The sequence below is a fragment of the Anser anser genome (assembly GCF_964211835.1).
Source record: "Anser anser genome assembly, chromosome: 1".
NCBI classification, from domain to species: Eukaryota; Metazoa; Chordata; class Aves; order Anseriformes; family Anatidae; genus Anser; species Anser anser.
This window is the reverse complement of record NC_139720.1, coordinates 59,175,659-59,188,169: the sequence shown is the minus strand read 5'-3', so window position 1 is coordinate 59,188,169 and position 12,511 is coordinate 59,175,659. Positions and strand designations below refer to the sequence as shown.

The 12,511-nt window shown below is 45.0% G+C and overlaps 1 long non-coding RNA gene across 1 annotated transcript; it reads right to left on the bottom strand.

The window, feature by feature from the left end:
• On the bottom strand, nt 1-3,298 carry LOC310881063. Its single transcript, XR_014572105.1, has 3 exons — nt 3,215-3,298; nt 2,929-3,092; nt 1-2,332 (listed from the first exon to the last, which is right to left on the bottom strand). It is a non-coding gene; the product is annotated as an uncharacterized lncRNA (long non-coding RNA).
• Between the last annotated feature and the right edge of the window lie 9,213 nt (nt 3,299-12,511).

Genomic DNA, 12,511 nt, shown 5'->3' with positions numbered 1-12,511 from the left:
TGCTTTAATCTGATGATGTCTTTCCTCCCTTTTGTTCTTCACTTTTTTTTTTTTTTTCCAGTTTTAGACTTGTCTTGGGGAGTTCTCTTAAAGCTTGTTCTTAGCAGTCCTAAAACCATAAAACTTGTGGGAAAGGCAAACAAGGACCCTGATTTCTCACAAAGATCTATGGTGAAAGAACTGAAGTTAGCAGGAAGCTTACATGACAGAAAACATGGAAGGCTGTGGTTTTTTTCCCCCCCCCTGCATTACAGAAAACTAAATGGAACTCCCTGTCACAGGATGGTATGGTCTAAAAATGTAACTATATTGAAAAAGTGATTTATCATAAGCATGCCAGCTGGGAGGTTAATAAAATAATGACCTGGCTGTAGCTTATGGTGCAGATGCCCTTAAACCATGGAGTGCTGGAAGCTTAGGAGGGTAAGTTGCAAGAAGCAACCCTCTGTATATTCATTGTTTTTATTACCTTTATTGTATGCTTTGTATTTTTAATGTTATATTTATGTTATTTTATACCCGTTACCTAATCATCTTGTTCTGGGCGAAGGGATAGCAGATTAAAGACGCCTATGGCATAGGCTGTTCATGCTTGGATTCCCCTCCTTGGGCTCTGCTTTGCAGAAGCCTAACAAAACTGAGTGAGTGTTCCTTGGTCTGCTTGAGACTCGAGCTCCCCCTGCCTCAAAGCTTTCTGCTCCCAAGTTCTGCCAGGGATGAGCTGGAAGGAGGGCGATGCGATGACTGAACCTCAGAGGTTCCTCATTGGGCCCCTTCCCCAGAGATGCCTCCAGTCTGCTCTGGTGTTTTCATCCCTCCATGGCATCTTCCCTGCCCACCTCCCGGGGACAGCATTGACCCTCCTGAGCAGCTCCTGCTTTTCTGCCTGTCTAAACTGAGCCAAGAGCATGTGTTTTAGGGGCTCAACAAGCAGGCCAGAATAATAAGGGGTGAACTTATACTAAACCCATATAAATCACATTGAATTTTAATTAAATATCTTCCCAGGATCTTTTGAACTGTTGAACCGAGTTGGCTGAAAAGGCGTCTTTCACTGAATCTCTACAACACAAACATTTGATACTTTGAAGTAGAAAAAGAAACATTTCTGAGTGAAGTGTTAGAGTTAACAAAAGATTTCCTTTCATCCAAGTTATCGCTAGCCCTGCAGCTTATGTGCAAGGTAATTTATTTCCATTTCAGAGTCATTCTGATATTGCACAGATGTTGCAAGGCACATTTGTACTGCTGCTAAAGAGTATTTGTCCTCTTCCAGCTGCGCTGCAAGTTGAAGTGACGGTGTTGGCATGCCCAAAAGGCATTATCCCGTCTGACCGAGATCTTCCAGCCACCAGCCTCTACGTAACGCAGCCTCTGCACACAGATGCTCTTGTGCACAGCTGCAGGGAAGTCCCTGTCTGTCTGCCCTGGCTGCCTACGCCAACCACAGTGAACACAGAAGGATTATAATCATTGTCTCTGGAGGGTGATTTGTACTGGAAACCACAAGCTCAGTTACCTTCTGTGCTCGCTGCTGACACACTTTTTGTAGAGAAAGTGATTCAACCCAGCTGGCCCTGCCTCCATCTGGTACTTAGCCTGGTAGGTTTCCCATTTAGCCCTTCCCCTCTTCTTTCTGAAGGCTGGTCCTGACAGTGGATAAACCCCATCAAAACAAAGTAGGGAAATATGTTAAGAATCAAAACCATGAGAAATAGGAATTGTCACCAAGGAGCGGTGTTCTGCACTTTCCCTCCTCCCTCAGGTTGTTTTTTTTGGGGCTGATGTGGCTCATGAAGCAGCCAGTAGGGAAGCAATGGGGTGGGAAGACAGGAGAATGCAATCGACCCTTTTGGTGACAGAACTGATCTAATACATCAGCTCAGCCCACTTCACCTCAAGAGGAGGTGAAATCCAATGCCTAAAACCTGGCAAAGCGGGAACTTTATTACCTTGGCTGTTGGAATTCCAGCGTGTGCCCTTGTAATTTCAGTTTTACAGGTTTATTCTGCCCTCACTTCCAGTTCTCATTCCTGAGCATCAGTTTCCTCCCCCTGAACCAATGGACAGGCGGCGGTTTTCTTGCTGATCTTGGAGTTCAGCAGGCGGTGGTGGTCACAGATGGGACCGGCCACCCCCGTGGTGGGACAGCAGGTTCAGGTCAGGCAACCACAACGGGAACTGCGTCGCTGTAGGAAGTCTGTGGACACTGCAGATTTGTGGAGAGCTCTCAGAAATTTCAGCAGCTTGCATCCTTGTGATTTCTTCTCATACTTGCTGCTGAGCCTTAAATCCCACAGATACAATCTTCTGGTAGTGTTTCGCCCTTTTTCTGTGGTGGGTGGAAGTGTAAAAATATTGGGGTTAGTGCTTGAGGGGATAGAGACAGAGAGAGAGACATATCTTGCCCTTAAAGATCTTCGTTGTTACTTTTTAAACAAAATTTTACTTGAATTTTGTGTGATGTGGGAGTTTTGCACAGAGAGCCAGCTTTATCCACCTGATCCCTCATCACCCAGCTTGACACCAAACACTCAGAGGAAGATGTCATTTAGTAGAAAGTCTTACTGTGCGTCTCAAGTTTTCTATTGCAAAGCTGCTTTTTCTTTCCATGGCACCAGTGCTATAAAACTTACACTCTGGGGAGAGGGGCTTCTTTCACACTGAGGTGAGTCAGAAGCGGATTGAAACACAAGGCGGATTTCCGTATTATTTGTATTGCCGTGCCAGTGTCAACAAAGACCCAAGCATGGCAGTGCTGGTCGTGGTCCAAATTTGTAGGTCAAGTTAGGTTTTCTGCACTGTTTGGAAGCTGCAGATGCAAGTGTCTAAGACAGGTGAGGTATCTTGCGGTCTGGAGATGCTGGCACCTTTCCACGGGTTATAGCAGAACCGTCCGCTCCCACTCAAGGAGGGGAGTAAACCTACCTTTTAAATGGCTAAAGACAGAGAAGACACCTCCCACCCCATGGGGTGTGAAGCCTCAGCAGAACTGACAGCTCTGGGATGTGTTTTAATGAAATATTTTGTTGGAGGCAGGTTTCTGTGCTCTGTGTGAGGAGGAGCCATCTCCATATATCAGTTACTTAATCCTGTTAATGGAAATAGAGAACGTTTGTTGCGATGGCACCAAGCTACCTCCAGCTGGCACTAAAAGCTGCCATCCTGGTGGGCAGACAAGCCTAGTTAGGAACGGCTACAGGAATTCATTTACCTCTCACGTTAGGCAAAACAGTATGTGACGACACAGCGCTGTGCAGAAATGCCCAAGCTCCCTCCGAACCAGCCAGCACGGCTGTACCACTGCTGCCCCAGGCCCGGGGCTCCCAAAATTAACTCAGTCAGGTGAATCAATACTTTGATCTCAGCTGCGTCAGGCAGGGGATTCGACTCCTGCCCTACTGCCCTGTCAATACCTGCAGACTAATTAAATTGATTCCTTCCAGCCTTTCTTTTATAACTTGTCTTTATAGGATTGTCAGTGGGTTGTTGTTAGTATGATGTTTTTTTTTTCTTTAACAGACTCCAAAGACCAAAGTGTCTAACTCATATGACTTGTTAATTAAAGTCATAGTCAACAAGCATAAAATTGTACACAGCCATCCAAAAAAAGAATGTGCAATTTGACATGTATTTTAAATCATAACTATCAATAACCAACTTGTTTACAGAAAACAAACCAGCAGAGCAGTTTATAACCTTAAGAAAACTTCACAGAATATTTTTTATTTTTATTTTTTACACCTATGCCTCGGCAAACTGTTCCAGGAGCTCAGCCGAACTGTCATTATTAACTTGCCCCAAATTGCTGAGAATCACCCACAGCACCCTGACTATCTGCTATATTTTTATACTACTGTGTGTCCTGTAAAAAATCACCAGCTTAGTACAAGTCCAGAGCACTCATGGTTTGCAGCTTGGCATAGAGACAAAGTGTTCTAGGCGTATGTAGGTACTGGCTGGCGAAGGCAGAGTCTCGCGGGCAGCATGCTTTCCCTCGAGGAGTTACGTGGATTTAGAGCGTTTTTTGCTTTTGCATGTGGAATTAGACATTGGGCTACAAAATCGATGAAATAATTCTGTTTGAGCATTAACTTAGCAGAACGAAATCTTGTTTTACCGAGGATATATTTGTGTGTTTTAAACAATGCTGTTTTTTCCTAATAAAAAACAGTGTTACTATTCAAAAGTGGAAAATTACATTATTATTCACAGTGAAAAATGTCATTGCTGTGCTGATAACTGTTGACAGGTACTTGTCATGGTTTTGTGCTATGATGTGCTAATTATTCTGAAGTTCAATCAGATGGCATTTTGTGTTTTCGTTTCAACTGTAACAACACAGTACTTGTGACATGTTGACAAGCACGTGTTTAATTGCTCCGTGGTTATCTTCCAAGCTCATGTGTTTTCCACTTAGTTTGTGAAGAAAGTTGCATAATTAGCTCTGAGGCTACAGGGTATGTTGCTTATTATTGTATTTTCATTTTCTCTTTGGTGATAAACACAGAATGGTGACAGATGTGAAAGCCCATCTTTGATGCTGAACGCTACCTCAGCTGGACTGCGAAGGTGGAGAGTCCTGGCTGATCCTGCAAATCAAAGGCATGAAAAGCCATGGTGGGACCCTGTCCTTCTCCTCAACTTCTCTATGCCTCACTTCCCATTACAGGTCTAGAATCAAAAGAAAAAGATCCACATTAGTTAGACATTTAAAAGGTCACCTAACACGTATCTGGGACAGACTTTAGTGTTGGTACTGCTCCAGATTATGTCTGTTGTCCTTCTAGGTGTAACTAGGAGATCAGGATAGGTGCTTGTCCAAGGGTGTCTGAGCTGTCAGCCTGCGGCCATAGGCCCAGACTCAGTGGCTCAGGCACTGCTGTCTGGTCCTGCCTCTTATGGACTTGCCCCAATATCGTAAAGCATGGTAATTCACAGATTCACAGATTCACAGATTCACAGATTTCTCTAGGTTGGAAGAGACCTCAAGATCATCGAGTCCAACCTCCGACCTAACACTAAGTACTCCACTAAACCATATCCCTAAGCTCTACATCTAAACGTCTTTTAAAGACCTCCAGGGATGGTGACTCCACCACCTCCCTGGGCAGCCCGTTCCAATGCTTAATAACCCTTTCGGTAAAGAAGTACTTCCTAACATCCAACCTAAAACTCCCCTGTCGCAACTTTCGCCCATTCCCCCTCGTCCTGTCACCAGGCACGTGGGAGAATAGACCAACCCCCACCTCTCTACAGCCTCCTTTCAGGTAACTGTAGAGAGCGATGAGGTCGCCCCTGAGCCTCCTCTTCTCCAGGCTGAACAAGCCCAGCTCCCTCAGCCGCTCCTCGTAAGACTTGTTCTCCAGACCCCTCACCAGCTTGGTCGCCCTTCTCTGGACTCGCTCGAGCACGTCCATGTCCTTCCTGTAGCGAGGGGCCCAAAACTGAACACAGTACTCGAGGTGCGGCCTCACCAGAGCCGAGTACAGGGGCACAATCACTTCCCTCGACCTGCTGGCCACACTGCTTCTTATACAGGCCAGGATGCCGTTGGCCTTCTTGGCCACCTGAGCACACTGCTGGCTCATATTCAGCCGACTATCCACCAATACTCCCAGGTCCTTCTCGGCCAGGCAGCTTTCCAGCCACTCATCTCCCAGCCTGTAGCTCTGCTTGGGGTTGTTGCAGCCCAGGTGCAGGACCCGGCACTTGGCCTTGTTGAACTTCATGCAGTTGACCCCAGCCCATCGCTCCAGCCTATCCAGATCCTCCTGCAGAGCCTTCCTGCCCTCGAGCAGATCGACACACGCACTTAGCTTGGTGTCATCTGCAAACTTACTGAGGGTGCACTGGACGCCCTCATCCAGATCATCGATAAAGATATTAAAGAGGACCGGCCCCAGTACCGAGCCCTGGGGGACTCCACTAGTGACCGGCCTCCAACCAGATTTGACTCCATTCACCACAACTCTCTGGGCCCGGCCATCCAGCCAGTTTCTAACCCAGCGAAGCGTACGCCAGTCCAAGCCCCGGGCAGCCAGTTTCTTGAGGAGAATGTTGTGGGGAACGGTGTCAAAAGCCTTACTGAGGTCAAGGTAGACCACGTCCACAGCCTTTCCCTCATCCACCAAGCGCGTCACTTGGTCATAGAAGGAGATCAGGTTCGTCAAGCAGGACCTGCCTTTCATAAACCCATGCTGACTGGGCCTGATCGCCTGCTTGCCCTGCAAGTGCCGCGTGATGACCCTCAAGATAATCTGCTCCATGAGCTTCCCCGGCACTGAGGTCAAACTGACAGGCCTATAGTTCCCCGGGTCTGCCCTGCGGCCCTTCTTATAGATAGGCGTCACATTGGCTAGCCGCCAGTCAACCGGGACCTCCCCCGATAGCCAGGACTGCCGATAAATGATGGAAAGCGGCTCAGCCAGCTCCTCCGCCAGTTCTCTCAGTACCCTTGGGTGGATCCCATCCGGCCCCATCGACTTGCGCACATCCAAGCTCCGTAGCAGGTCGCCAACCATTTCCTCATGGATAGCGAAGGCCACATCCTGCTCCCCATCCCCTTCCACCAGCTCAGGGCACTGGGTGTCCGGAGAACAACCGGTCTTGCCGCTAAAGACTGAGGCAAAGGCGGCATTAAGCACCTCAGCCTTTTCCTCATCCTTAGTAACTAGGTTTCCCCTCGCATCCAGTAAAGGATGGAGATTCTCCCTAGTCCTCCGTTTCGCGTTGATAATGAAGTAATGAAGCAACCCGCAGAAGGCTGAGCTCAATGTGAAAGTTATTTGCAGTAATTCCAATTTTCACTGAAGCTGGAAGCTGCCATATTGAATCCTAGCAAGGAGAGCTTTGAGTAAACCTACTAACCAGAGAGAGGTTTGGGAGGAAAAGGCATCATGATCTTTTCTTCTTTCTCCTTTGCAAGGTCATACTTGAATTGGTTCTCCAAATCAGGCAGAAGGTTCTTGGTTTCATAAAGACATTTACATATGCATTAGGTTGACATCAATCAGGATTCATTACATTCAACTGTACAGAAACATTAATTGTGACACTTTTTTTTTTCCGAAATACATTATATGGATTGTTTTACAGACAGAGCCATTAATCCGTCTCCTCAGTTAAAAAATAGTTTAAGTATAAATTAGGTTGAGTTTTTGTTTGCTGCATGCTTAATGGAGCCCGAGTCAGCCCGTCAGACCCAGGACTATTGAGACTTCCAGGCACAAGACCACCCCAAAGACCCAAGACCACTTTGCAGCCCAGCTTGCTTTTATCCTTTCAGAAACTGTCTAGATCAGAAGCATAGATGTCTCTCACAAAGTGATTCATACTTATTGAGAACCTATATGACAGGGAGAAATGATGAGCTGGTGATAAAAATCATTACCTTGACCTTTCCTACTTTATCTGGAAGAACCAGGTACATGGTTGGGACTCAACAGATTTCCTTCTGCTCTCCTTGCCAGCGCTGTCAGCCCCATTGGCTTGGCTATCTGCTCTCTGGGTTCATCCTGCCTGTCCATCGCAGTGCTGCCTCAGCACGCACCGTCACAAGTAGGCTTAAACCTGACAGCTTGAAGGGGAGGGGAGTTAGGTCTGACAATGTTCAGGTGAGAGCAGAAGCTTGTGCTTCTTCTGTGGTGTTCAGTGATTGAGCGTTGACAGTTTTAATGTTCAAGGACAGTTCTGTCTCATTAATTCTCTCTATGTTTAGAATTCAGAACAGCCAAAGTGTTTGAAAGACCAGTCAATCAAGCTGTCGTCTTCTCCCTCTTCACCTTTACATTTATAGTTCCCAGCCTTTCCTTGGCTAAACCTTTTATGCTCCAACCTGGGAAGAAAAGCAGGGGCTCCTCAGAAAGGGACAAACTCTGGGACTAAATTTCAGTATGCCTTCGCTGAACCTTGAGCTGGGGGAGGAAAGGATCTGCCGTCAGAGTTACAGGCTTATACAACGCCACAATTAGATTGCCAAGATGCTCCAGCAAAAAGTATGCATCCAAAGTTTAATATTTATAGCCTAAAAAAATATAGAGGGGAAAAAGTAATTAAAAGTACAACAAAGAAGAATTCAGACATATTTCTCCTTTCTTCTTTGCTGATGCAAAGACCAGCCCCTGTGGTATGACAGATACCCTTATATAAGCCTTCTGCTTTTCTCTTGAAATGACCCTAAAGTTATTCTGTTCTGCTTTTCTGCCTCCTAATGCTATTTCTTTAAAAATAGCTTTTCTCCTCATAGGACTACGTCTTTTTTTTTTTTTTTTTGATATGTAGCCTCTCACTCTGATACTTGAGGGAAAATGCATTCATTTGTTTTCGTACACTGGTGTATTGGCAGCGATCATGCTATGGATATACAAGCTATTCCCTGCTTCCCTCTGCGCTGTAACAATTTTTGCACATAATAGCTAGTGAAATGAGTATCTTGTGGTAGAATTAGGAAACATGGAAATAACTACCAGCGCAATTGCTCTGTCTCTCATGTGGCATGTGCAGTTTAATGCCTTTAGCTTGTTCAAGATTGTTTTACAGTCTTAGTTTCTGTATTGTGCATTTGCCTGTACTTATTAGACAAACAAGAAAGTAACACTTCTCATATGTACACAAGAATGACATCCAGCCTGATGGCAGGGAGCCAGTTCAGGAGCTGTGAACTGGTTGTGTATCTTTGTTTTATGTTATTTGGTTTTGTTCCTACAAGCTTGTGGATAGCCAATGTTCTTCTGAGTAGCACTGTGCACGAAAACAGGCAAAAGTGCCTAAGCTTCTACACACGCACAGCAGAAAAACAAGCTTGAGATTAATCAAATTTTATCTCCAGTGTGTGGCAAGAAAGGAAAATATTACAGTTATGTCAGAGCACTGGGGGGAGCTGCCCTACTCTGGAGACCACAGAAACAGATAAATTGAGGTTTGCCTTGCAACAGCTTGCACTAGACCTGTTCTGCATATGAATGGCGAGCTCGAGTCCCGGCACTTATCATTTTGGCACCCTTCCTGCATTTAAATATTGTTTTGTCAAGCCTTTCAGCTTTTAAAAATGTAGTGACTGCTGTTCTCCAAACGGCTAGTGAACACAGTGGGGAGCGAGAGACGCCTCTCTCACCCAGTTCTCATGTCAGTGTTTTGAGGCCGTACTGGCATGGGCAGCAATAAATATTTTTGCTCTTTCAGAAGCAGCCTGGCTGCTTGTGGACTTGTCTCCTCCTTGCTGGGGTGGTTAAGGACGAGCCAGTGGATCACCCTGCTTCTCCACGGTGGTCTCTGGCCTTTGGGGTTACGACCTGGCCTGGCCGCCTTTGTGTTACGAGGGCCCAGCAGTGCAGGGATGCGGGGTGCTCACCAGCCCTGGAAGCCCTCAGGTCCCCCGTGAAGGACTCGCACCAAGCACCCGATATGCAAGCTGGCTCTTTGGAAGAGCAGCTCAGGGTAGTTACATGTGCTCGTAAGATTTACAGCATTTCCCAAAGAAGGTTAGGAGACCTAGCATATCTGTAGTAAAAGCTGGGATATGTTCCTTCCTCATAAATATTTAAGTTGTGTTCTTAATGGAAGCAGTACTAGTAGGTGTGTCAGCTTACTTTTGTCTATATTCCATTAGGCTTAACAGAAAATGTTCTCATTGACTTTGTCTGAGATTCATTTTCTATGCAAAGTAATTAGAAGCCCACCCTTGTTTTATCAAGACACATGTTCAAATTGCTTTAGGGGGCAGCAACAAAATCCATCTGTCTCACCATTAAGATACTGAAACAAAGGTAAACTCAGTAGAGGTTATTGTGCTTTGTAGCAAAAGGCAGCTGCACAAATAAGGGTTCACATTTGGGCACTCTCATCTTACATCCTTGCAATAGAAGAACTCCAGAAATGCTTTCTTCAACACTACTGCAAATGGAAAAAACAACCATAGCTGCATTTGCAACTCTGGAAAAGTGGGAGATGCCCAAAAGAATTTAATGTAGTTGAGGCCCAGACTTTTCCAGCATGGGCTATGAGTTGGCTGAAAGAAATGCAGTAACCTAAGCATGGACTTCCTCATAGGGTTGTTCAGTCATTTTCAATGTACTAACACCAGAACTGTTCTTAAAAGTAGCTGGATTACATGTTAATTGGAAGCCTATTTATTGGCAGTGTTCACAATGAACTTTTTCCAGTCCCATTTTTTTAATAAAGGTCTCAGTTGCACTTATGGTAACACAGATATAACATCTTGTTGGTTAATGATATGAAAAATTGTAGTCCCAAATCTGGGAAAAAGCTACGGACAACAGACTGATTTCTTTTTTTTTTTTTTTTAAACCTAGCCTAATTTTTTTAGACGAAAACGGAGATGTAGTTATTAGGCTACAAGACTCTTTGCATAGATGTAACTTATTCCTCTACATAGAGTCAAAATAAGGTATGTGAGGACAAGCCAGCCTAAAGCTGAAACTAAGTGCAGAGTTACAATGACACTGTACTCTTTTGGTTTAGTCTTCTGAAAGTGTTGAGAGTGATAACAGTTCTACCATCAGGTTAAAATGTGAATTATCTCTAATGAAGGTGGCTGGGGACCCTTTCAGCCTCACCTGTAGTTCCTGGTCAAAGTTACTCAGTCAAAGACCCGCACTTCAGGTGAGGATTCATCTCCCCTTGCTTCAGACATCTAACAGTGTGCCTCTAATCTTGGCTAGGCATCAGGCTCCCTTTGGCAGCTGGAGGAGGGAAGAAACTTGAGAGGCAGGCACCTACACAAAGCAGTTCTTCCCACTTTCTTAGTCCTAAAAGACTGGTGGATGAGGTGACTTCCTGTTGTTCTGCTGATGCTGCTATAGGCAGCCTCTTGGGATTGATTTAAAATAAAGGCTATGTTTGTTTAAAAACCAAATAACTAAAATATTAACTACAGCATTAAGCAATCTCTGGACTGTCTCTCTCAGGCAAGAGAAATGTCTCAGGCTCTTAAGGCAGGATGACGCCTGTGCTGGCCTTGTGCAGCTCTTGTCTGGTATTGGCTACTGAATGCCTATAGGATCGTTTTAGAGGGAACTGGCCCCATCAGTTGGGTCAGTAGTATGAACACATCCCTGCATATTTAACCTTATTCAGGATGCTCAGAAGTAACAGTGTTAAAAGTCAGATATCTGTTCCCTACTGGGGGAGCTGGCTTGTGTATTTTTCTTTCTCTCTCTCTCTCTTTCTCTTTCTCTATATCTTTTTTCTTTCTTTTTTATCCTTGTCTTCTCACCCTACACACCTGACTGATGCTGACTACAGCCCATCCCTTGGGGAACGTAACATTCATTTTTAGTAGGGAAATGGTCTTGCAATCATAAAAAATTGATGGCTGTCTGAAGCAGCAGTTAATCTTGTTTGAGAACTGCATCATTAACCTACAGCACAACGTACACATTATGGACACATTTATAAACGGGAGAGAGTGTAGACTTCAGTTTCTAATTTCCTTCTTGCGGAGACTCATAAAACTCACAGGGAAAACACTGCCTTTGACATACTGCTGTGCCAGACCTCTCTGCTTCTGGAGCTCCTTTCAGAGGGAGGATGGTTTTCTGTGCCCATGTCAGTGGACTAGGACAGGGGAGAGACCTTTTTGCTCCTCCTTAGGCAGGTGGGTGCCTTTGGGATCTCTGTGATCCCATCTCTCTGGTGCTGGACGTTGTGTGGGCACCAGGCTATCACCATGGTCAGCAGCCCATACATGGGGCAAGCAATCTGTCAGTGACCAGAATAGCTGGGATCCCAGGCATGAACTGCCCAGCTCGTGTCATGTCAAGCTTTGGACACTAGATGTCTTGGCTGGACCTGGACATCCTGGAAAATAGAGTTGTAATTATGTAAACTATATGTTCACTCAATAATAAATGAGTGAACTCAGACCAATTTGCGCTAGGTTTTTTGGCTTTAGACTTTTTGAGTGATAGAAAATATTTTTTTTCTGTATTTTTGCAAATGAAAGACATTAATACAAAAAAAAATAAATCACATAATCCCACTTCCCAGGTATGTTCAATCCATTTCAACAGTGCAGAGTGGCAAAAATATGGTTAAATTTGTCCAGCTATGAGTTCTGTCCAAGATGAACTTATATTTGTTTCCTTTTTGTATAAATGCCAACCGCTAACATCTTCAAAAAAAGGAATGGAAGGTCACAGCTAATAACTTGGTTCTCAGTTACTCACAAATGCAGTGGAGTTAGGGCTGCTAAGCAGTTGCAAGTTAGGAAAAGAAGTGGGAAGAGTCTGATGTGTGGCAATAGAGAGAAGGATTCCCAGCGCTATGCAGCTGGGTACCTTAAGCAGAGCACTCTGTTTTTCTGGCTGTTTTTCAAAGACAGTGACATTGGCTGGAACTGTAAGGAGCGAAGAGTACTAGCTGAGCGCTTACTGTCAACGAACATCTTGTCGGGCTGTGTTCATCTGTCATTTACATATAACCTCGGAGGTGTTTCCTGATAAGACACAATCTGCTTACCGTTCTCAAAGCGTGAACAATGGCAACAGTG